This window comes from Frieseomelitta varia, unplaced genomic scaffold (assembly GCF_011392965.1).
Source record: "Frieseomelitta varia isolate USP_RPSP 00005682 unplaced genomic scaffold, Fvar_1.2 scaffold_871, whole genome shotgun sequence".
Lineage (NCBI taxonomy): Eukaryota > Metazoa > Arthropoda > Insecta > Hymenoptera > Apidae > Frieseomelitta > Frieseomelitta varia.
In genome coordinates this window covers 637,009-661,172 of record NW_025110669.1, presented here as the reverse complement: position 1 = coordinate 661,172, position 24,164 = coordinate 637,009, and the positions used below count along the sequence as shown (strand labels likewise).

At 40.1% G+C, this 24,164-nt stretch overlaps 1 long non-coding RNA gene across 1 annotated transcript in view; it reads right to left on the bottom strand.

Moving 5' to 3' along the window:
- Positions 1–2,335: 2,335 nt before the first annotated feature.
- Positions 2,336–24,164, bottom strand: part of LOC122536783 — a 102,090-nt gene continuing 80,261 nt past the window's right edge. The window contains exons 3-5 of the long non-coding RNA XR_006308472.1: positions 10,814–12,372; positions 5,513–5,519; positions 2,336–2,348 (exon numbers count right to left, since the gene is read on the bottom strand). This is a non-coding gene — a long non-coding RNA (uncharacterized LOC122536783). The remainder of the gene's footprint in view (positions 2,349–5,512; positions 5,520–10,813; positions 12,373–24,164) is intronic.

Here is a 24,164-nt window from a genome sequence, read left to right as displayed (position 1 = left end):
ATACTATTGCCAAGATCTTTGATTTGATTCTATTACTACACTGTGATTCTTTATCTCATTACTATTTATTTACTATCGAAGTTATACAGAATTCGTGTTTCGTTTGATCCTGAGGTCTGAAAAGAAGAGTTTACAGGGAAGGGAAGTGAAAATAACGCGTGTTTTAATTTTGAAAAACAGAGATTTGAAGATTTTCTTTGCTATTGCTATTTTTTATTTTGATACTATTGCCAAGATCTTTGATTTGATTCTATTACTACACTGTGATTCTTTATCTCATTACTATTTATTTACTATCGAAGTTATACAGAATTCGTGTTTCGTTTGATCCTGAGGTCTGAAAAGAAGAGTTTACAGGGAAGGGAAGTGAAAACAACGCGTTTTAATTTTGAAAAACAGAGATTTGAAGATTTCTTTTGCTATTGCTATTTTATTTTGATACTATTGCCAAGATCTTTGATTTGATTTTATTACTACACTGTGATTCTTTATTTCATTACTATTTATTTACTATCGAGGTTATACAGAGTATTTCGTTTGATCCTGAGGTCTGAAAAGAAGAATTTACAGGGGAGTAAAGTGAAAACGACGCGTGTTTTAATTTTAGAAAACAGAGATCTGAAGATTCCTTTTGCTATTGCTATTTTATTTTGTTACTATTATTAAGATATTTTTATTTCATGTTATTACTATTCCATTATTATTTATTACCATTTATTTACTATTTGCGTTTCGCTTGATCTTGAGTAAAGAGAAATAAAAATGGTGGACGACGAACAGTACTCTTTAAATTTTGCAAAGTACAGTCCAGAGTTCAATGAGATTTTCTTTTTTTCTTCCTCATTCATTTAATTCGTTATAAATCGCGTATTTAAAGGGAGATAAAACTTGAGGAGTCAAACAGTGAATACGTGAATTCCGCGCGGAGAAACGAAAATGGACTCCATGGGCAATTAGTTTGGCAATTTTGAAAGGATCAGATCAAATAAAATCTTTTATAAGCAGCTAGATAACGAAGGTGTACGAAAAAAAGCTGAAAGTATGAAATTACACGGGGCGACAAATTAATCGACACGTTCGCCTGCAATCTGGAAACTTTCGCGGCCATCGTCTCCTCCGCTATCGGAAATTATTATCGGTATTATTGTACAGGGATGATGGTGGATATCGATCCGCTCCTTCTATCTCCCACGATCATTCTTCGAAAGATACACTCCTTCAGCAGGATATTAAACTGCTGCGAGTGCAAACACGCCGAAATTTGCACAATTCTGTCGTCCCATTCTCTCTCTCTCTCTCTCTCTCTCTCTCTCTCTCTCTCTCTCGTCGAGAATTATGTTTGTTCGGAAAGTATCGTTTTCGAGAGAGATTTCCGCACTGTCGTCCCCCGTCAATTCGAACGATCTTCGATATTTCAGTCTAACGACGTCTCGCCAAACTCGCTTCTGTTCTAATTCTCAAATGATTGATCGACGCGTAGTGAATTTTTTGAAATTCTCTACACTCTTTGAGAATTTTTCTGATATCGCCGTGGCACGGAATATAAAACTAGCGATTCGCCAAAGGCGTGTGTAATTTTAAATCGAAGACCGAGCAAGGAGGTCATGTTATGTTATTATACATTTGTCGGAGCTTATTCTAGGAGAACGAATTTGAATCGATCCGTACGTTCAATTCAGCCGATAACTCCCGGATCGAGTGTAATTCGTCGTTTTATTACGGAGAGAAGGGGTGAAACCTAATCTCTGAAATGTAATTTCGATTCTCTTAACGCCGGTATCGATCACGGTGTAACGTGTACCCAACTACGCTGCGCGTGTATACACGATTATAATTAACTTGGTAACGAGGTCATCCCTCACCTACAGACTTTTATAATTACGGAGTTGATAGTTGATACAAAGGTGAATCAATCTTAGCCCTTCAGACCTTCGCGAGACACAAATATTATCTGGAAATTAAAGTCGCGCGACGATCCTATTTCCTACCGGGGATCGTTTCGAGATCGTTTCCAGTCTCTTCGTTGCAACAAATTCCGGTTGAACGACGATCCGATCAACGGATTAATGAGAAAAAAAAATCCTTAATTGCTTTCCCGTTGAAAAATATGAAAAAATCGAGCAACTGCGTATTTTTACAAAACTTTAAAAGCAAAAAAAAAAAAAAAAAAAAAAAAAAACACTTCGCTAATCCCGACGTTAAACGTTTCGATAGTTCTCGATTCGTCGTACCGAAATCGCGCGTTAATAGTTAAATATTTAAATATTTTGAAAAAAAAAAGGGAAAAAATCGTGGAGGCAAATTTCGAGAAAATCATCGATAAATCACTGTGCCAAGTGTTTCGACGACTCCTCTGAGTGAACGCTCGTTGGGGTATCGTCGAGAAAACGTGTTAGAAATCGCCGGTGTAGAACACGCGCGCGCGTATCCAACGCGATACATTATTCATCGCGGTGGTTCGCCAGGCAGAAGTTTGATTATTCCGAACATCCGTCTTGTCAAGGTAATATCGAGTTGTGTAAACTTGGAGCATAAATGTCGGCCGGAACACACCGAAATATTCAACTTTTATCAAGTTCCGCGCGCGCCGCCGGGGTCCTGTACGCGATGTATTCGCGATGGCTCGCGAGACGCCATCGTAAAGCCGCTGTTACGGCTTCGTCGAACGAAAATTAATGCGCGACGAGCCGCTTCGCGCCCACGCGTGAACTTCGCCGAAACTCCGGTTTCAACGCTCTAACGATGCCCTCTTCGACGACAAAGTGTATAAAAAAAGACATCGAGAACGAGGCACGATTGCAATTCACAGAAAACGAATTATACGTGAGAATTATACGTCGGGCCGAGTTCCATCCAAACGTGCACTAAAACTGTGACTCGAACTGTTTCGTAAAATTTTAATTACAGTAGCTTTGAAGTTGCAGTTGTCAATAATTTATCGCGGGATTAAAATTACTGCCGAGACTGTTGCCAAACTAAATCTACGTATGCGATATTCGAATAAATATTAACACATTGTGGACGGGAAACGCGAGTTCGCGTCTTTCAGTTTCCAACTGTTGCGGACGGGGAACGCTTTATTGTGTTGTAGGGGACACGATTCAGGCAACGTTATATTTAATTTACGCTATATAATATTACATATAATTGTATATTACAATGTTATATAATTTTTCAAGAAATAGGGAAATTGTTTCCTGACATACCACACCAAGAAACGTTACTAGAGGTACTTTCATTTTATTTAATAAAATACCTCTAAAATGAGAAAATTAATAATTTTAAATTGTTAATAAAATAATACACTTGTTAAATGCTATACATTCTGTTGAAACCTTTCAATCACATATTAAATAATTCAAAAAATACGAGAGAATACAAGCTGTACGTTTATCAGAGCATACGGTCCTCAATGTGTTAATATAAATATAAAATAAATAATAGTTAAACTCTAAAACACATGATAAATAGATTCTCAGATATCACTATAATAAATATATATAGTAACATTTGAGAATATTTTATCAATGTGAATTAAACAAGTGCATATTACGCACTGTACAAAGTTTCCCTGTTGCTCCAAAAATCTGCGAACCCTGAAAAAAGCAGCATTCAGCGCGCCGAGTGGTATTGGGTAATGTGTTAAGACGAAATCGTGCGAAGATTAAAAAAAAAAGGACAGAAAATTGAAAGAAATTGATTTTTAAGCGGAGAGAACCGTTCGACCTACTTTTCACCCCTTCGGGGTCCTTCGCTGATTGAAAATACCGGAGGAAATTTCGACGGGGGTCTCTTGAAAGGCGGTCGGTAAGAGGGAATTGATGGAACCAGTGACCTCGTGGCGGAACACGAGAGGTGCCCGATTTTCCTCGGGGCTGGCGATTCTTCGGCGAAAAAGATGCGTCACGCGGAGAACACGAGGGACGAGACGACGTGCGTCTGTGGCTTAGCGCCGACGTAAGGGACGAGCTGAGAAGGTTGAATTGGCGCTGATTGGGCGTGCGACAAACATCCGGCCGCATTTCGCGTCCCACGACCGAGAATGCGCGCTTGCACTTCTCCCGAGGTCTGCGAGATTTTTTCATCTTGTAGCTTTCATCGTCTTTTTCCTCTTTCTTTCTCTCTCTCTCTCTCTCTCTCTCTCTCTCTATCTTTCTCTCTGGTGGTAATTTTGTCACTCAAGACTCCATCCGCTATGCGGACGCTAAAACTGCGTCAACTTTTCAATAATTTCCAAAGAAATTCTGCGAAGCTTCTCGAAAAGAAAAAAATTGTGTCAGCGCAAAAATATTCCCGAGTGCTGAATCATGGGATTTAGTCTGTATTTCTTGTCACATTCTTTCGATAATTCGAATAAAAACGAAACGAGTGCTTTCTTTTTTTTTCTCTCCTGCACTGCTTGATCAGGCTTTTCATTTATGAGTCATAAATCCTCACCTATCCCTCAAAAACTTTCACACAAGTCTCTCTCTTTGTAAATCAAAACTCTGTAACTTTCTCTTTGTGTTTTTATTCTAAATCCTCTTTTTTTTTTATGTTTCCCGCCGTTATCAATTTATTTTTGCGTACCTGCAGGGAAATTAGATCAACAAGTCCGAGACCACACACGTTACTGTCCACCTGTTTGTATCAAGACTCGCGAGCCTGTTTTTCGATAAGAAGACACACTGAATCTTCCAGAAACTCGTCTGGAGGCAATTATGACTGGCCAGAGCGAACTAGCCAGTTTGCACGAAACAGGCTCGCGAATGGTCAACTGGCTAGTCTCAATTAACCAACGAAGTAGTCTCAACTAATCAACAAGGTTGACTCAATTAATCAACAGAGAGTCTTACATCGTTGTACAAGAGGTGGTCTCCATCGTCAATGAAGAACAATAGTTCTCCGTGTATCGAAAGTAACATCGAGGTGGAACTTATCACAACGCGATTCAGACGATGATTTTCGTGCACGATTCAGCGCAATTAAAGTTACAGAAATTTATAATTATTGATTGCTTATCGAGTCAAATTCGACCGAACAAATTGTTGAACATTTTCAGAGCAGCCTGTTGTCAGTTATTTTTCAGTTATCCCTGTTATTTATAAATTTCCTTAAAACTTCTCCTTAACACTAGAACTAGCGACGGCTAAAGTATAATATTCATACCAAAGGAATTAAAATGCAAGAAAAAGTCAATAATATGATACAAAGAGCACAAGCTTTTACTAATATATTTTGTTAAAAATCGCTCGAGCATCTAAAAATACTGTCGTGAAGGTATAAATATTATATATATATTATAATATTTATTAATATTATATATATATATATAATATTTATTATATTTATAGGAAATCTAGCGTTAATTAAAAGTCCTCCACTTGACATGCTTCAATTTACGCGAAAATTACGAAAACTCTGTAACGAAACATTCACGGTATCTCTGTCCTCTGCAAGTGTACCTGTACACCCACACACACACACACGTGTGCTCACGCAGCGCGCCATTCGTCTGCCTTTTAACCGAAACATTAGAGCTAATTGATGGCTGGCACGTGTAAGGTTCCGAAGATATCGGAGCGTGGCAAATTCAGGGATTTCGGGGTAGGCGTGATTTGGAATATTGCACGGCTCCTCGGGGGCCGCAGTGCCCGGGGGCTCTGCTGCGAGGCAATACGGGGGGAATTCGTGGCCCGACCACGTCGATGCGAAATTACATGTCAATGTCCACGCGAGAGTATTAGGTTTCGTGATTGACGACGGTTTACTCCGAAACCTACAATTGCTTGCGGAATACGGTCATAGGTTATCTATTAAGATTGATCCGCGTCGTCAATTAACCGAAAGGCGTGCACGACCGGCGTCTACGATCGACCGAAGGCGATCAATCGCGATCTAAAGGTAAACGGTCAATCTGATCGACCAACGATCCAATTAACGAAACACTCAGCCGCGGCATTCGCCGACGTCCTTGAAAACAGAGCAGCGTTCGCAAAGTTGTACACATCGAATTTTTAATCTGCCGATATCTGTTGGATGACCAATATTGAATCTATGCAAATACTGACAATAAGCTAAGCACATAAAAGTGGACTGTGAATAGTTAGTCATAAGAGCAAGATCCAATAGTTGGTCATCTATGCTCCTTCCCCTTCCACTTGACGATGATAAGCAAATATATATAAGGACATGCTTTAGAGACATTCCTGCTCATAAAATATTCTAAATCATTATAGAGACATTTTATGTTGTTAAAAGCATTAGACATTCATCATATTCTAAGACATTCTAAACCATTGCAAATCATTCTATTTCATACACGACTGTAAGGGGATAAACTCTTCTAAATTGTAAGCGTGTTGACTCCATTACACGGAATCCAACATATCGACGAATCAGGAATTTAGACAAAATTAAAAGAACGGAAAATGAAAAATCGACAGATCGTTTGACCAATTTGAAACGTTTCAACCAATTAGTTTGAAAATCTAGCGAGCGTTCGACTTACACTTAACCTGGAATCGCGAGTTTCAGTTTCTGAAAATTAATGAAACGACCAACGCGGCGCGAGTCACAGAGCACACGCGTGTATCGCGCGGATTCGGAGAATTCCCCGTGGCTTAACGAATCAGGAATTTAGACAAAATTAAAAGAACGAAAAATGAAAAATCGACAGATCGTTTGACCAGTTTGAAACGTTTCAACCAATTAGTTTGAAAATCTAGCGAGCGTTCGACTTACACTTAACCTGGAATCGCGAGTTTCAGTTTCTGAAAATTAATGAAACGACCAACGCGGCGCGAGTCACAGAGCACACGCGTGTATCGCGCGGATTCGGAGAATTCCCCGTGGCTTAACGAATCAGGAATTTAGACAAAATTAAAAGAACGAAAAATGAAAAATCGACAGATCGTTTGACCAGTTTGAAACGTTTCAACCAATTAGTTTGAAAATCTAGCGAGCGTTCGACTTACACTTAACCTGGAATCGCGAGTTTCAGTTTCTGAAAATTAATGAAACGACCAACGCGGCACGAGTCACAGAGCACACGCGCGTATCGCGGATTCGGGGAATTCCCGTGGCAAAGAGCGTGGCGAGTGGAAGGGAGAGAACGAAAACGGCGCGCATCGTGAAGGACAGGATATCGTTTGCAAATGCTGCACGATGCGTAATTAACTTCAAAGGCCGGTCAGAGGAAGGTTTGGCTCGTCGCGTACTATATTACCGCGCAATTAAGATATAAGTCCCCGAGGAAACCGCGCAGCCAAGCAACTGCCAGCAACAATTTGGCGTTACGTAATTACACCGCCACGAAATAACGCCGAATTTCCAGAGAGCCTTCTCTCTCTCTCTCTCTCTCTCTCTCTCTTTCTCTTTCTATGTGGTTCTAGCGCTAGACGGTTTGCAATCGCCGCCGCCTTCAGGGTTAGGTTGGCTCCATATCGAGCCGAGACGAACACAGTTCGGCCCGCGGGGTTATTCGTCTTTCCGAATTAACTGTGCAACTGGCTGGCACAGAGTCGGTGGCGATCGTTCTCGAGCCAAGATCGAAGAAAATCGAGAATGAAACTGATTTTCGAAAAACCGAGTGAGATTCATTCGGACATTCGGACAATAGAGTGTATCGACCCGGTGGTTTCGAAGTGAAAAGAAGTTGCGGAATTTGAGAATCCGATGCACCGAGAATTTCCCATTAAATTTTCTTGCAAAATTTACTGCTGGAGAAATCGAGGAAACAAAGGAGCACGATTTTTGGAAGATTTAAAGGCTCGTAAATGGCGAATTTAATACTTCTGACTTCCCATTATTGGCAAAAATAAAAAAAATTCTGAACTTCTGTCGAGTTCCGAATTTCCGACTATTTTTCACAGTTTGAAACAAATTGAAAATAAGCTTCGTCACTGGATACTCTTAAATTTCGTCAAAAATTGTTTCCAGCAAGCCGAGAGCCTTCAAAGTAACTTCAAAGAGTTACAATCAGCTGGCCAAGATTTTCGATTTCGTATTGAGGAAATAAATCGCCTGGCCCCGAGAGTCTTTGTCACGTTTCCCATTCATCACGCGAAACAGCTCGTTTCGTGCGTGGCAAACACTATTCATTGCTCGCGGTGAAATTCTACGACCACATTAACCGATCCTAATATTTTACGTCGAAAATCCCTTATTTTATTTCTTTTCGTACGTCAAATTTTTCTTTTTAAGAAACTGATATCTTTTTGAATAATTAAAAAATTAACAACAACATTAACCGATCCCGTGACCGATATTTGCGATATCTTTTTACGTCGAAAATCCTCTCTTTTATCTCCTTTTGTTACGTCAAATTCTTTTTCTTCTTTTTCTTTTCTTTTTAAAGAAATTGATTTTCTTTTTTAAATTTCTATGGAAGCCCGATCGTCTTGACGATTATTCTATCGAATGTATTTCACTGGGAATATTAATCTCTGGGTTCGTTTTAAAGGACGAAGCTCAATAAAGAACGAAATTAAACGTCGATAAACGAGCAATTGGAATAAGTGAAAGTTCGCGGACCTGTTACTCGGTTTTCGCGATCCGATCAATTAGACGGTGATTCCAATGGAATTCTTTCTTTCGATACGCCAGTGCTATCGGTTTCTCTCTCCATTGTGGAGATCTGCTCGATTAACGTTGGAATTGTTACAGTATTCTTATTTATCGGAATTTAATTTTTCCTCGCGCCGAGCGGAATTGTTTGAGACAGAGCTTTTAATCGAGTCTCTTTTACATTATACATTGTACTCATTATAATTATAGTCAATATATCATAAATTTAAGACTTTGATCGTCTGAAAGTTCGCTGCATTTCTCAAAATCGCTACGTCTAATATGAAAAGAGGAAAAATTAAAAAAAGAGGAAGAAAGTCAACGTGAATGTTACGAACTGTTTAAATTACGAGGAAAACTATGAAATTCTCGGTCGACACTCGTATTTTTAAATGTTATAATTCAAACACGGATTGTTTCTCTTCCATCCGACTGCGTCCGCCGCGATCAATGCGTTTCAACTAAGAAAACGAAGAGTTGTTTATCGCCCTGCTACCGAAAAAAATTCCCACGGCTCTCGAAAACGATAAATTTTTCGCGAGCTTTAATTGTTGTCGTGCCCAATGTTCCCCTCTCCCCCTCCGATTTGGGAAATAAATTTTAACTCACCGGGTTCCCGATAGCATTTAATAAACGCGAATGAGCGTTAACATATCGGCGAGAAATTATACGCTTCCGACGCTAACGAATTTCGTCCAAAAATATCTATTATAAAACAACCAGCGAACGTGTGCCAACCGTATTACTCCGCAATTTTCAATTTTCCGCGCGCTACGAAAATTTGTCAAATTGCAATTAACTCGACGATCGATCGTTTATATTCTCCGCTAGCCCGAGATGAATCATCTCGCGTTTCGAAAATAAAAAATTAAAAAAAAAAAAAAAAAAAAAAAAATAAAAAAAAAAAAAAAAAAAAAAACAGCAGATTCCGCGCTCGTATTTTATGCACACAATCGTCACTATATTAATGTTTCGCTGGTTCTTTGCCTGTACAAAGTGTTATTGAATTTTTCCAATTTTCCAACAAATGTAATATCCATAGTTCGTTCAACCAAAACAAGATCCAAACAAAACATCCCGGTTATGGTCTATTGGAGAACATGCATTTTAAGCATTTTAAACTCGCGAGCATCACTGAAGAAACGATAAAAAGGCAAATTTATTTTCCACAAATCCGTGTTTATTCTTGTTTATTTCAGTCCGCAAGTATTCATGCTATTTATGTTACAATATCTAAAAAGAACTACAATTCGATTTTTTGAACGATTTACAGGTTTTTGTTCTAAGGCTTTTTAATAGAGAAATGTCGCTAGATTAACTGCAACACGTATCGCAATAAATCAGAAGTGGCTAACTGGCGACTCGCTCTTGTTCCTACTATAGTTAGCTAACGCTATCCCCTCCACAACACTCATCTCGCCACTACATTGAAATTTCTTCGTCGTCCATGAGCCCCACTCTCCCACTGATACTTTTTACGCGGTAAATTGTAACACTCTTTACGCGTCACTTTTTCTACACGACCTGAATTTACGTGGCCAAAAAATATTATATATTGTAGAACATATTGATTCGAACATTCAACGAGCCTTAAAATTTCAACGAGCAGAAATGGCAAACGATAAGTTTGAGAACGAAAAAATTAACATTAAACGATGAAAATGAAGTTGAACTTGCAAATATTTCAAGCGACGAGGACAACGAGCTTGTGTCAATTGAAAATGATAGTGACACCGAATAAAATTTGTTTTCTGAAATGTCATTATTATTGTTATCTGTTTTCTTTGTTTGTTAACCCATGCGAAATAAATATGTATTTCTATAACTTGTATCAGCTTCTCTTTCCACTATTTTGTATTTTCTTTTTTTGCACTGACAGAATCTATTTACGCGATTATCATTCGCGTGTACGAAAATCACGCTAGTTAGCCGCTATTTAATCCACATGCTTCGCGTCAAACGCTCGTCCAATTGACCTTTTGCGCTGGAATGAAATGCCACGCAAGTCGAAATTTTTTTGTCCCAAAATTGCAATACTTTCTCCCAGGCAAAACAAATGATAAATTTATTACTTCTCAACAATTTCTATCCAGCGATATCGTACCGACGAGTTCAGAAAGAAAGCGACGAATTATTGCACACGGTTTGGTCGCTCGTTACGGTCCGCAATCAGTTGCCAGCGCAACGTGGTTAACAAACGCGAGTCGCGCAAACACCGGTCGAGGCGAAAGGGCTCGTGAATCGAAAAGTTCGGTAGAGAACTCACCTGGACAGCGGGCTGCTGATGATGTAGTGTGTGTAGTAGAATATACTGGCGACGGAGACGAGCAGCAGAGCGGCGACGCATCGTTTCACCGTGGCCTGCTTGACGACGCAGCGCGGACCGACGGCGCTTAGTAAAGGAACGCCAGCCTCGACCGCGGAGATCTTCATCACCATCGTCTCATCCGACGAGGCACGAGCTACTTTGTCTCTCAGATTAGCCGCGAATCGCTCGACCGGAACGGACAGTGGAACGCGTGGAGTCGTGTCGCAGCCGCGCCGCCGGCAGTCCCTGACTTCCGCAACAACGATGTCCTCTTCCTTCCTCGCCGGGCATCGGCTCTGCTCATAGTCGTCCGCCTCGATATCCCAACAGCCTTTTTGCCAACAAGCCTCGCTATCTTTCGGGAGGATCGAACGAGATCAACGCGTCGGGAGAACAAACCGGTACTTTCAGCTCGATCTTGAATTTTCGAGCTTTGAGTCTAAAGGAGGATCCTTCTTAGCTTGGAGAAACAGAAATCTTGTTAGCTCTTTTTGGCTTAATCTCTTTCTCCTCTCTATGTATTTCGGGAAGAACGTACTTTCCCGTGTTTTCTCGAGTGACGGAATTATTATCGACGCCGAGCGTGTTCCTTTCGGCTCTCCTTCGGTGTCCCTTTTTTCGGTCAGGTCGGCTCTCGAAGGCCAGACGTTGTTCAGAAAATCGCAAGCGTCGGGTCCTGGAGGATCGAGTCCGGCCCGTTCCTTGGGAAACATCGACGATAGCTCACGGATAAGGAACAACAGATCGCCACTTGTTGCGTTTCCACGACGGCAGCACGATCGCCATTTTGCGTGCAGCACTGGGTCGCGCCGTCCATCGCCATCGTTTTCTTTTTAACCCATTTGGCTAACGTCCCTCCGATGGATCCGCTCTCTCATTCGCTTCTCAGCGATCTGTGCCTCGAATCCTCGACATTTTTCTCTCCCCCTCTCTCTCTCTCTCTCTCTTTCTGTCTCTTCTTGCACTTCAATTTCCTTCGTGCCGTACGCTCGAGACCATAGTTCGCCAAACGCCAAAGGGAAAACCACCATCGAGAAGCGTCAACTCGCAAGGTCCAAGGACGAATTTCAAGTCCGAGAGATCGACCAGAAAATACCTTCGTCGGTAAAACACTCGCGACGAAATCCGTCCTCAACTTTCGGTTCCGTGGCACGGTCAGCTGATTCTTACGGTAGCGCCATTTGTTACCTGGCTTCGAGATTTGTACCTTCTCGCAGAGAGAGCAAACCTGTTTCACTCGTAAATTTCGCCAGGTCTCGCTCCTCTCCTAGCTCTCCTCGTCGACGCTCTGTTTCTTAACGCGTGTCGCGCGCGTCGTCCTCTCCCTTTCTTTTCTTTCTTCTTTCTTTCCCTCGCCGCCAGGTCCTCGGGCACAAGCTTCCTTCTGCCTGTCAATTAGGGACGATGGAAAGCTACGACGCTCCCCATCGGCTGCGACGATTTTCCAGCATTACCCTATCGCTTTTTTTATCGATCTCGTTCCCGTGCGGCTGCCCCTTTTCCTCGTTCTCGACTCTCTGCAACAGTCGACCGTGCAATGTCCATTAAAACGACTGATAAATAACGAACGATACTGCGTCACTGCTGGCAGTGAAAGGACCAATTCGAAAGGATGTTCTTGGGGATGAAGGGATGTTAAAGAAAAGTGTAGCAACACTTCGACTTGTCGTTTTTAATTTGTTGGATAGTTTACTGAAATCGAGTGAACGATCAATGTAATTTGATCGAAAAAGCGTACTATAAAAATCAGAAGTAATCTAAAATTCGACACCGTATGTTGTCACACGAATAAACCTTGAGGCAGAACGACCATTGACCCTTGATTAACGATACTATGTCATTGTTGGCAGTGAAAAAACTAATTCGAAAGGATGTTCTTGAGTGTAGCAACATTCGACTTGTCGTTTTTAATTTGTTGGATAGTTTACTGAAATCGCGAACGATCTTCAAAACGATCAGTATAATCAATTTTATCGAAAAAGCGTATTAAAAATCAGAAGTAATCTAAAATTCGACGCCGTATGTTGTCACACGAATAAACCTTGAGGCAGAACGACCATTGACCCTTGATTAACGATACTATGTCATTGTTGGCAGTGAGAAAATCAATTCGAAAGGATGAAGGGAGGAAGTGTAGCGTCATTCAGCATTTTAAATTTGTTGGATAATTTACTAAAATCGTGAACGATCTGCAGGTCGATCGGGAAAGGTGTATTAAAAAAATAGAAGTTACTTAAAATTCCAGAATGTTTGTCAAATAACCGTGAAATCAAAATCTCCGTTTGTAAATCTCGACCCTCGGCCAATTAAGTTCTTTCTTTCACAGTTATTTGAACAGAAAAATCAACGATTCGGTTACGAAGGTGGTTAATTAATATCGCAACGCGTGTACGAACTCCTCAGAAGAGAAGTTGATCAACTACGTAACTTTTGTAGCCCCTGGACGCACGATTATTATTTCATTTCTCAAACAAGTCTACAGTTACTGAAGGTTCTTCATTTACGGAGTTAGCCGGTTATAACTCTCGGAGCAACCTGAATTGAAAAACTCATAAATACTATCCGTCTTTCGCTGTTTCGTCGAGAGTAGAAAGGAAGCAAGTAACTTGCGTTCGCTCGCGTCTGCGCAAAGAAGAATTTCATATCCTTTCGTTTATAAAAAAAATTAGCGTTATTACTGCGAGATATTGCAATATCCTGCGCGGTAGCAATGCTGAAATGTAACATTTTCAGTATTACACGTAACGTAACGCGGGATAACATCAAGGGTAAATAAATATTGAAAATTCCACTCTGATGAGATTTTTCTGCACGAAGATGTTCGTAAATCCAAGCGCCCGTACGATTAAAGTCGAATTCGAGCGATGATCATTTTGCAAGGTTAACAAGAATTTCGTTAAAGAAAAAAGAACTCTATAATCACAAATCTTCCAACAAATCTCTCGACAACGAACTTAAAATCACTGATATATAATTTGTAATCAATTTAAAAACAATGATATATAATCCACGCTCTTATTTAGCTGCGATGCGATTTTCTTCTCAATAAAAAATTTGTTACTGTAACATGTTACACTGTGTCAGATGTAAAGCATCGAAAGCATTATATATAGTTTGTTTATTTGATCATATTATTTGTTTATATCAATCGGTTTGAAAAATTAAAATGGAAAATTCAAATTCACATTCTGTCGGATTACAACGTGCTTTCCCTTTCAAGTCGAAACCATAATTCCTAACCACGGGCATTGTGATTCGATATTACAACTCAAAGAATTAACACCGCGTCGTTGTTTTTCAAACAACGCCTGTTCCACTGTGTATTTGAACAAACTGAGACAAATGATTCGCAGAAAATTGAACGTTAACTACAATAGTGCCCTCATAACCGTCCATGAAGAGCTGGTTTAGGAGGAATGGTGTAATTCTGCGAATTGGCATCGAAAGAAAGAGCGAGGACAGCCTCAATTCCAAAAGTTGGTGAGAACAAGTGACGCTCACGAGTCCAAAAAGTGCACTTATGAAGACCTATTGCTGTATTTACTTCACCTTAAAAAAAAAAAAGAAAAGAAAATCACAGACGAAAGTTGGACGAGAGAGAAGCCGACCGACAACAGCGAGTGAGATATTGCGACAGCCACGGGGATGAACCGCAGAGGAACTGGGACGTCGATAATGAACAACTGATACGTCATCGTGGAGTAACCTGTCTCCGGAGGCCGATAATAAACCGGCAGGGAAGTGGGCAGGGATGCAAAAATGGGGGCAAGCCGTCGACATAATCGAGCGATCGGCGGTTCGGAGACCGCCATCAAAAAACGATTAAACAACGGACAAGCGGGCAGATCACGAGTGCTCGACAACTCCAATTAATCGATCGGTACTTTCGCGGAACCGGCGTCGCAATTTCAACCGAGTCTCTCCAACCTCCCGGATTCCTCTCTCTCTCTCTCTTCTCTCGAATTTTTTTTCCCCCCATCGTCGTTCGTACATCGGTCGTAGCAAGAAGTCCATTAATCAACCACCCCCGCAGCGACGCGAACCTTTGTCCCGGGGAAAGGTGGCGCCTCTATCTGTATCGTTTCAAAGAGCCGTGCCCTTCGACCTACCCCCCGCCCCCTTCCAAATCCTCTGTCCCTTTCCTGCTGGTGATTCGGAAAAAGAGAGAGAAAGAAAGAAAGAAAGGAGGAAAGGAGAGGAAATAAATTGAAAATGATCCGACGTAGGATAGAAGGACGACAGGGGGAGGGGAGGGGGGAAGGTTGGGGAATGGGATAGAATCGACACCAAAAAGATTCTCCCGAGGAGGAATATCGTCCTTCGTTCGTCGCTTCCGTGCGTCCCGGGGGAGCTGACCCAACATTTTTCCAACCGAGGAATACTGACGCCTCTCGCGGAATGCGAATAAGAACGGAGAAAGAAAGAAAGAAAGAGAGAGCAGCTTCTCTACGAATGAACGTAGAATTTAATTATATGATCTTTTATTCGGTGGATGGAGAATATACAGGAGAGAGAGAGAGAGAGAGAGAGAGAAAGAGAGAGACTGGTTATACGTGGACAAGTCCGTTTGTTTCATCGAGTAGAGATTCATTAAACATCAACTTGGTCAGCAATTGAACAGAAATAAAAAAAATTCACACGAATCTACGAATCTGTCTTTTTAAATCTGCTTCACTTTTCAGTCCAACGAACAAATGTGACTACCGTCAAAATTCCGAGCCACGGTTTCTAGGCCACATCCAGGTTCGAACAATGATCCGATCGCGGATATGGCAAACGAACCCGAAGGTACTCCCGAAAGATCTTATTAAGCCCTGTATTGCATTCAGCGAGAACGTGCCGCGGGGTCCGGTTCGGATTCCGACGATTCATTCCCAAAAATATCATTTTTACGCTTCTCTCTCTCTCTCTCTCTCTCTCTCTTTCACGCGCGTGCACGTATATCTCGATTTTGACGAGAGCTTCGAGGCTCTCGATGGAAAAAGTTCGCGACGCGAACCGGCTCCGACCGAAAAGGCAGAAAGAGAAGGAAGTTGCAACGAATCGGAGTTAAACGAGGAGACAGAGCGAGAAAGAGAGAGAAAGAGAGAGAGAGAGAGAGGAGGAGGAGGAGCCCCCGGGCTCCAGAACGTACGCGGAATGCATTTGCCAGATTAAAACGCCATTGGAGTGCATCGAGCTGCCTGTAAATATGCTTGTGGAAGGACGAACGAGCCGACGAACGAACGAACGAACGAACCGGTGGCGCGCGGCAGTCTCCCTCGGATGAAATTGGATCTGCGCGATTCCCAGACTCTCGCGCTCTCTAGACCAGACACAAACGAACGAACGAACGAAAGGTTCTTCTCGCGCCTTCTGCCGCTCGAAAACGGAAGAAAGATGGCTCCATTCGGGGAGGGAATAATCAGCGGTGGAAGCCTCGCGTAATCATTCCGCGGCGATCGAGCAGTCCTCTTTTTCCCGCCGATTCTCTCCTACTATCAACCCCACCAACCCCACTCGCGCGGGGGGTTCATCACCTCTCTCGCGGTGTGCAATCTAGTCGGGACGTTGCGCCGCACCTACGTGCGGATCCGCCCTTTAAATCCGCGCACGTGATGCATCCGACTAACGACCCACTCGGGGAGCCAAAACGTGTCTCTTGAATTAAGCACCGCTCAGCCTCGTACGTACCGAGGGGATACGGAATTACCGCCACGCGATGAATTATTCAGATAACAGAAATATATATATATATATGTATGTGTGTGTGTGTGTGTGTGTGTGTGTGTGTGTGTGTGTGTGTGTGTGTAGAACCGGACTTTTTGTTTTTTGCCGATGGAAGTTCTCGGTTCGCGTGGTTCGAACGTAAAGCCTTACGTCCATTTGACAGATTCTCGCGAGAGTTACTCTCGAGAGTACTCTCAAGCGTTGTGTCTATTTCAGAGCAGCTTTGAGAATTTTCTCCGAGAGGGAAACTGCTTACTATCCGATACAACTCTCACAAACCGTGCTCATTTGAGAGTTCATTGTCTCTGTGGCTCTACTCACTGTGGTATGATTTAGTGTGAACAGTGACATCGCTATCGTGAAGGTGCAAAAAATATGTGCCCTCACAGTTGCCCATAATATTTTAGAAGAAAAGAAAAATCAACGTAAAAAGAAGAGTTCAATAATTTAAATTATTATATAATAATTATATTATATGACATTACATAATATTTAAATTATTATATGATTATATTATATGACATTGCATGATATTTAAATTATTATATAATGATTATATTATATGACATTGCACGATATTTAAATTATTATATAATAATTATATTATATGACATTACACGATATTTAAATTATTATATAATAATTATATTATATGACATTGCATGATATTTAAATTATTATATAATAATTATATTATATGACATTACATGATATTTAAATTATTATATAATGATTATATTATATGACATTGCATGATATTTAAATTATTATATAATAATTAAATTATATGACATCACATAATATTTAAATTATTATACAATGATTATATTATCTCTAGTGAACACCTAGCTTAAGGGTGGGTGGAATCGCAGAGTTTGAATTTGAAAGGTGACTCTTTTTTTTTGAAACGAGACACACAGCTAGGATTCTTGTCTTCCAGAGAATTTTCTTTTTAGAACGAGAAAGAAATGGGCATTGAGTTTGAGTTTGAAAAGGATAATTTAGTTGGTCTTTGTCTTTCACAGAGTCTTCGAACTTGTTTAGGAGAAGAATGATAGTCTCTGGACGGAGGGGACGAATGACTCGAGGAACAAACGAATTGGAATGATTCGACGATTTCGGGGAGAAAAGTGAACGACTGAGAATTAAGGGTGGTAAATCGGAGAAAATGGAGTTTGAAAGGGAAAGTGTCTCTAGTGGTAAGGATAAATTATTGTTTCGAAACGATCTTTTTTTTCTCCGGGTTGGTGAGATCGCGGGGACACGAGAATCCAGGAAACAGTATTTCCGAACGATTTCCCACTGTCGCCGCTATTTCTCCCCGTTCTTTTCGACGCGAGACAAAGAGCCCTGAAATCAACACCTTCTCCCAGAGGACATCCCTTTGGAAATTGCTACACGTAGCAACTATTTCTCACCCGGCGACGGCCATTTCTTAAACCTAAATTAAATCTTAATAAAATAACGCTCGTCCCATCCAATTCTATTACGCGCGTAAATTAGTTCCAAATGGTAACTAGCCAAATTTGGAAATTACTCAAATCGAACGAGAAAGTAAAAAGAATCTGTCGCAACGGGAAAATAAGCTCCAAGAATGTGCAAAGTAAATTTAGCTCGCTACCGCTAAACTATACTAAAATAAAATCAAAAACAAAGGTATCTACGATAGTGAAACGAACGTCAAAGTTCGCGTCTCGCGATTTATTTCTCTAAACAAATTTCTACAGGGTGGGCCAAAAGTTCCCTCCCGCCTATTCTCTCAAAATGTCAACACATATACACGAAAAATAATTAAAGTTCCAAAGTTCAACTTCAATCTAACAACGTCCACGACCAGAAGGAAAAAGAAAAAAGAAAAAAGAAAAAAGGGAAAAGAAGAGAGAACTTGCAACCCTCTTCCCTCTTTCTTACGGCGCAAACACAACAATCTCGCCTGCAATTAAATTCCAAAAACCTCCTTCCATCCGAATCGTGCGCGAGTTTCCCAACACGCCCGCCACTCGACGATCCATAGGACTCGGGGGAGATTTTTGCAGTTGCCGTGCGTGCGCGTAAACCAATCCGCTCTTCTCGGACGTCGGACGTGTCGGGACTGTGTCACGCTACAACGTGTAACGCCAGGACGAGAAAACAGAGCCAGAAACACAGCCAGCCACCGGCGTGTGGATTTAATTTCACTCGTCCATCGCGCGCCGCTCCCAACGAATTCCACGCTTGTACACGCGACGTCCGCTTCTCTCCGGTACACACGTTCTCCGCTCGCAACCACCGGCTGAAACTGCGAACGCTTCCGGTTAGGTTTATAATCCCGGGATCATCCCTTGCTGGACACACAGGGCAGCGGGGGAGGAGAGAGTGGACGGAACGGGATGCTGTCTGTTTGGTGATTTGCCGGTTTATCGGTGTTTGATCGGTGTGAACTGGGCAGGCGTTGCGCGTGTCAGCGAACACCGGCACTGTTTGGTCTTCTTTTGATTTGATCCAGCGTTCGGCTTGCTCTACCCTTTGAACCACTCTCGCGATGAGGCGTTTACGTCACGTTCCTGCTTCGGAACAGAAACGGAATTGTTCTTTTTTTTCCGTGTTTAAAAGATGTTTTGTTACTCGTGATATATATATATATATATATATACATATAATGTGTATAATGTGTAATATATACACATTTATACTATATGTAGTTATACTATGTATAACTTATATATAACTATATAGTTACATATATATATATATATATATATATATATATATGTACTGTATATAATACCTAATATAATATAATATATAATCTAATCTAAATCTAAATCTAACCTTCAGACGACGCTAAACTAATAAAATGAAATTGTTGTGATCGTATGTGAATTTGGTGCGATGTAAATTCTCGATACATTTTCTGACACAAATAAATGTTTATTTATCAATAAATGTCTCATCAACCTACTTCGCTATGAACAAATTATTTAGCTGAGACACCCTATATATACGTATAAATAATATTATATATACAATTATATATACATTTGACATTAACAATTATGTGAAACTTCAACTTTTAAACCTAAGAGATTGTTTCCTTTTTCCAAGACTTTCCTAGTCAAGAAACCCCTAAACAATTAAAACAAAGTTTAACCTGACCGGCTGTTTGCGTGCCGCGGAGAATTATGCACAAAGTGCGAAACTTACTTGCAACTGTCACTAGCCAACTTTCTTTCAAAACTCTCTCGTAAAACACTCTTTGTACTTGCCAGCTAAACCTCGATCGTACAGCTCACCGAATCTTTTTCACTCGATTACAGTCACGCGGCACAACCATTCGAAAACGTTTCTTCGCGTGCACCCTTGCAACGTAACTTCGAGAAAGTCGCGATCGTACCACCAACAATATTTCGATGTTGAAATCCGTTTGATGGAACAAAGGAATTCTACTTTAATTCTTCCGCTATAATGAGTTATTTTGCACGTTCCGTGTCCTGTTTTGGGCTTGCTTGTATCGACACTCGGTTGTTTTTCTGGTATCACTCCATAATTTAATGCTTGGTTTCATTGTTTCTCGCTGCAATGAGAAGCAATTTTTATAGGAATCAGACATAGCCAAACACCGATGACTATCCGCAATATATACACATTATTATATAGATGAAGATTCACTGAAAAGGTTCCTACTTTTCAGATTGTGGGACTTTGCGGAAATTGAAAGATATTGCTTGTCAAGTGTAAAACATTTTATCAATTTTCCTCATTCCGTTCAATATTTTTTAAAAATATATCATGTACTATAATTGTTATGATTTCCTATCAAGGAAGACCATCTTTTATCGTAGAATAAAATTCAGCACAAACGATCAATCACAGTTATCAGGATATTTCAAAGAAGAAGGATCAAATTATTTGATGAGAATCGAGATTTTTCGAACCTTCAACTTTACGAGTTTGTTTCAACAAAAATTATTATTATTAATTGTTTCATTTTCGAAGTTGCTGGACATTTAGAAATCAATACATACATACATACATACATATATATATATATTCTCACCTGCGTTTTTCGTTCGCTACGATCGAGAATTCACGTGACATTTTGGAAAAAATCAACTTTCTCACTTTGATATTTTTTTAAATATATATATATATATTTTAAAAAATGAGAAATTTGATTTTTTCCAAAATGTCGCGTGAATTCTCGATCGTAGCGAACGAAAAACGCAGGTGAAGTGAGCCTTGCGGATAAAGCGAGAGACAGACATTCGAACGAACCGCGAAATTAACCGGGACGTGTTTTCCCGGCTAGCAAACCCCTCCCTTCGATAATTCAGCGAACTCGCCCCCGCGTCCCTGAAACGTTTGAGATATGGAAGCCAGCGTGCCGCGTCGCATCGCGGACCGAGAAGGTATATATCGCGATGGCGCGCCGCGATAATTGCCCGCTCCGAAACGGCCATAACTCACGCGCCGATGGCGCGGCCGCGGACACGGAATTTCAAAGGAGATTTTAATGGTTCCGAGTCTCTCCCCCCTCCCCTGTGATTGGTAGCCCCCGCGTGGTTTGGAACGCGGCCGTCGAACCGTGTGCCTTCTTCGAGCGATGGGAAAAAATTAATTTTCAAATCGAATTTGAACTCCGGTGAACGGAGCCGGCGAATCTCGGCGACGTCACGTCTACCCGTTTTTAATCGATGATATTTCAGCGCTTGATAATCGCGTCTCCGGCCGATAATAATGACACGGAGATCCTTCGACGCGTTCGACTCGTCTTTTTTACTCGAGGGGTGAAGAGGAGGAGGAGGAGGAATCGTTTGCTCACGCTCGAACGGAAAGATAATCGATTAATAGGTTCGACGGAGGTGAAAGAATTCGTGGGATGAAGAGCGGAAAGATCGGCGGGGAAAAAATTCGGCGATAGAAGAAATGTGGGAGGTGGAAAATGGTGGATTGATGGTCGAACTGGATATTGGTCCAATAATTTCGGATATTTTTACGATATAAACGATTTTATGCCTCATATATTATCTGCTCTGTTATATATATATATATTATATGTAATGTATATTATTGTATATATGTATATTATATATTATGCATATTATGTATATTATATTATATGTGTATTATTTATGTTATATTATGCATATTATGTATTTTATATATGTATATTATATATTATGTATAATACATATATATTTCATGTTCGTTATATACATTACTTAAATATGTTATGCATAATATATACCTATAGACATATATAAATAAGGTACAAAACATTGTAACTAATATAACAAACTGTATATTTTCACAGGTCAAACAATTTTCTGGTAAAATTGAGAAATTGACAAAAAAAAAAAAAGAAAAACAGAGTTGGAATGGTGCATAACGCGAATAAATGATAAAAAAAAAAAAGATTCGTTTCCGAAAGAGTTGAACGAAACTTGGTCGGACGTGTGCTGCAATTTTCGGATGTGTGAACGAGTAGCCTGGAAATTTCAAGCGGGTAAAGCTCGCGACTTTTTCACAAAGCGCAACAGAGAACTTTTTACCCCACCTCGGTGGAAACGTTCTATGTTTTTCTTCTTTTTTCTTTTTTTTTTCAGTTGTTTTGTCATCAAGTACCTTTGTGCAAAATCCTCGATTTAAAAACTTCTCACGGCGTTTAAACACGCCGGACCTCGTGGTCGCGCGAGTTAATGCGCGGGATATGCCCGATGTTTCCTTCCCGCCGGAATGAAGAAGCAATTCCACGTTAAACGAGATTTAATCGCGAGGTGAAATCCTCAACTTTCGAGCGCGGTGTTTTTCATCGGATTTTCTCGCGATGGAGAATATTAGTCTCGTTTGCGAAACGTTTCGTTCCGCGAACGTGGCGAGTCCGAGGTTAAACAGAACGGGTTTCCAATTTAGAAACAACCATGCATGCTGTTTGTAGAAAATAGAATTTAGGCGTGCTTGAAAGTTCGAATGATTTCTCTTTCGTACACGTGCAAGAGAATTTAAAACTCTTACGATAAAAATATTTGGTTGGAATATTATTAAATATAATGGTACACTGTCTCATATATAAATTATGAATTTAAAATTTTAATAAAAATGTTAAAATTATTTCATGGGGCGATAAGACCCTATAGAATTTCATATTAATTAATTTTTGTATTTAATGTAACATTTAAATTAATATTTGATTGGGAGAATGATTGAGTTTAATAAATTTTAATTTTAAAAAACTTTAATTAAAGAAAATAATTCGAGCTTTAATTTAAAATTAATAAAATAAACTTCCTTAGGGATAACAGCGTTATATTTTTTTACAGATCTTGGAGAAAAATATGATTGCGACCTCCATGTTGAATTGAGATAAATTTGAAATGAGTAGAAGTTTAATAATTAAGTCTGTTCGACTATTAAAATCTTTTAAAATATTATATTATTAAAGTCATCTTGGAAGATTGCGGTTAAAGTTATTCTTCTTTCGACATTAAAATTTTAAGCACGATCATTTTTCAGCGTTCTTGATATTTTTCCCTTTATTCTTTTGGTTGGAATGTTGTGCACACGAACTGTGCTTTTGCAACTATTACGATACACAATTATATATTAATTTTTAACTACGTGAAGTGCCGCAGATCTTCAAACAAATGAGAAAAAGAAAGGCTGTTGCGCGCAAATACGCATTTTGTTTTAAGATAAATTCCCTTTGCAAGCATTTTAATTATTTCTTTGTAATGTAATATCAGTTTACTATGCATGGAATTTTAAATGAAACGCGTAAATTATTTCAGCTGCGAAAATTACGAGTGGTCTGATTATTTATTCTTCGCGCCATGCAAGAGCTTTCGATAAAAAATAATTAATTCAGTCGGGAGTTAATGGAAAAAAATTCAGCGAGCCACTGCCTGACAACAATGTCCACTAAAAACCACCCATTAAAATCATACATTGTTAAGGTAATTACCCACCGGGTCTCTTGTATTCTGTCTGTTAATTGAACTTATTGTTAAATGAATTTCTATTGTTAATTAAATATCGACTGTTTGTTTCGATTAACTGATATTACGCAAAGAGCATCTCTTGATTAGCAGAGAAGAGATTAGGAGAATTTCATTGTTATCTCTCCAGATTTCACGTGTTTTCATGGTAACGAAATTATGTATGTACATATATGTATGCGCGAAAATGGATATATGAATTAAAAATGTGCAGGCTCGGATCGGGTCCGATAAAATTGGACAAATTCGAGTATCATATATATACGAATCGAACAGACCAACTGCGTCGAGCAGTTCGATCGATTATCGGCTCAGATCGGAAGGAATCACATTAGAAATATCGTACCAAATTAAATTTTGGATATTGTAGAAAATCAGCCATCTTTTTTCTCTTCCTGGGAATATTGGGCTACTACCTGACTTCAAAACGAATCGGGCTGAACATTCGTACGTGTTTTGCTCGAATTCTTCTGACTGTTCAGCTACAGCGCAATTTCAGGTACCTATTAGAGATATCTGTGGCATTCCAAAAGTTTCCCTAATTTTGGGACCCGAAACTGATTCATACGGGGACTCGAACTTTTAGTTTTGAAAACATTTTTACACGTTGTTTTATACGAAAACGC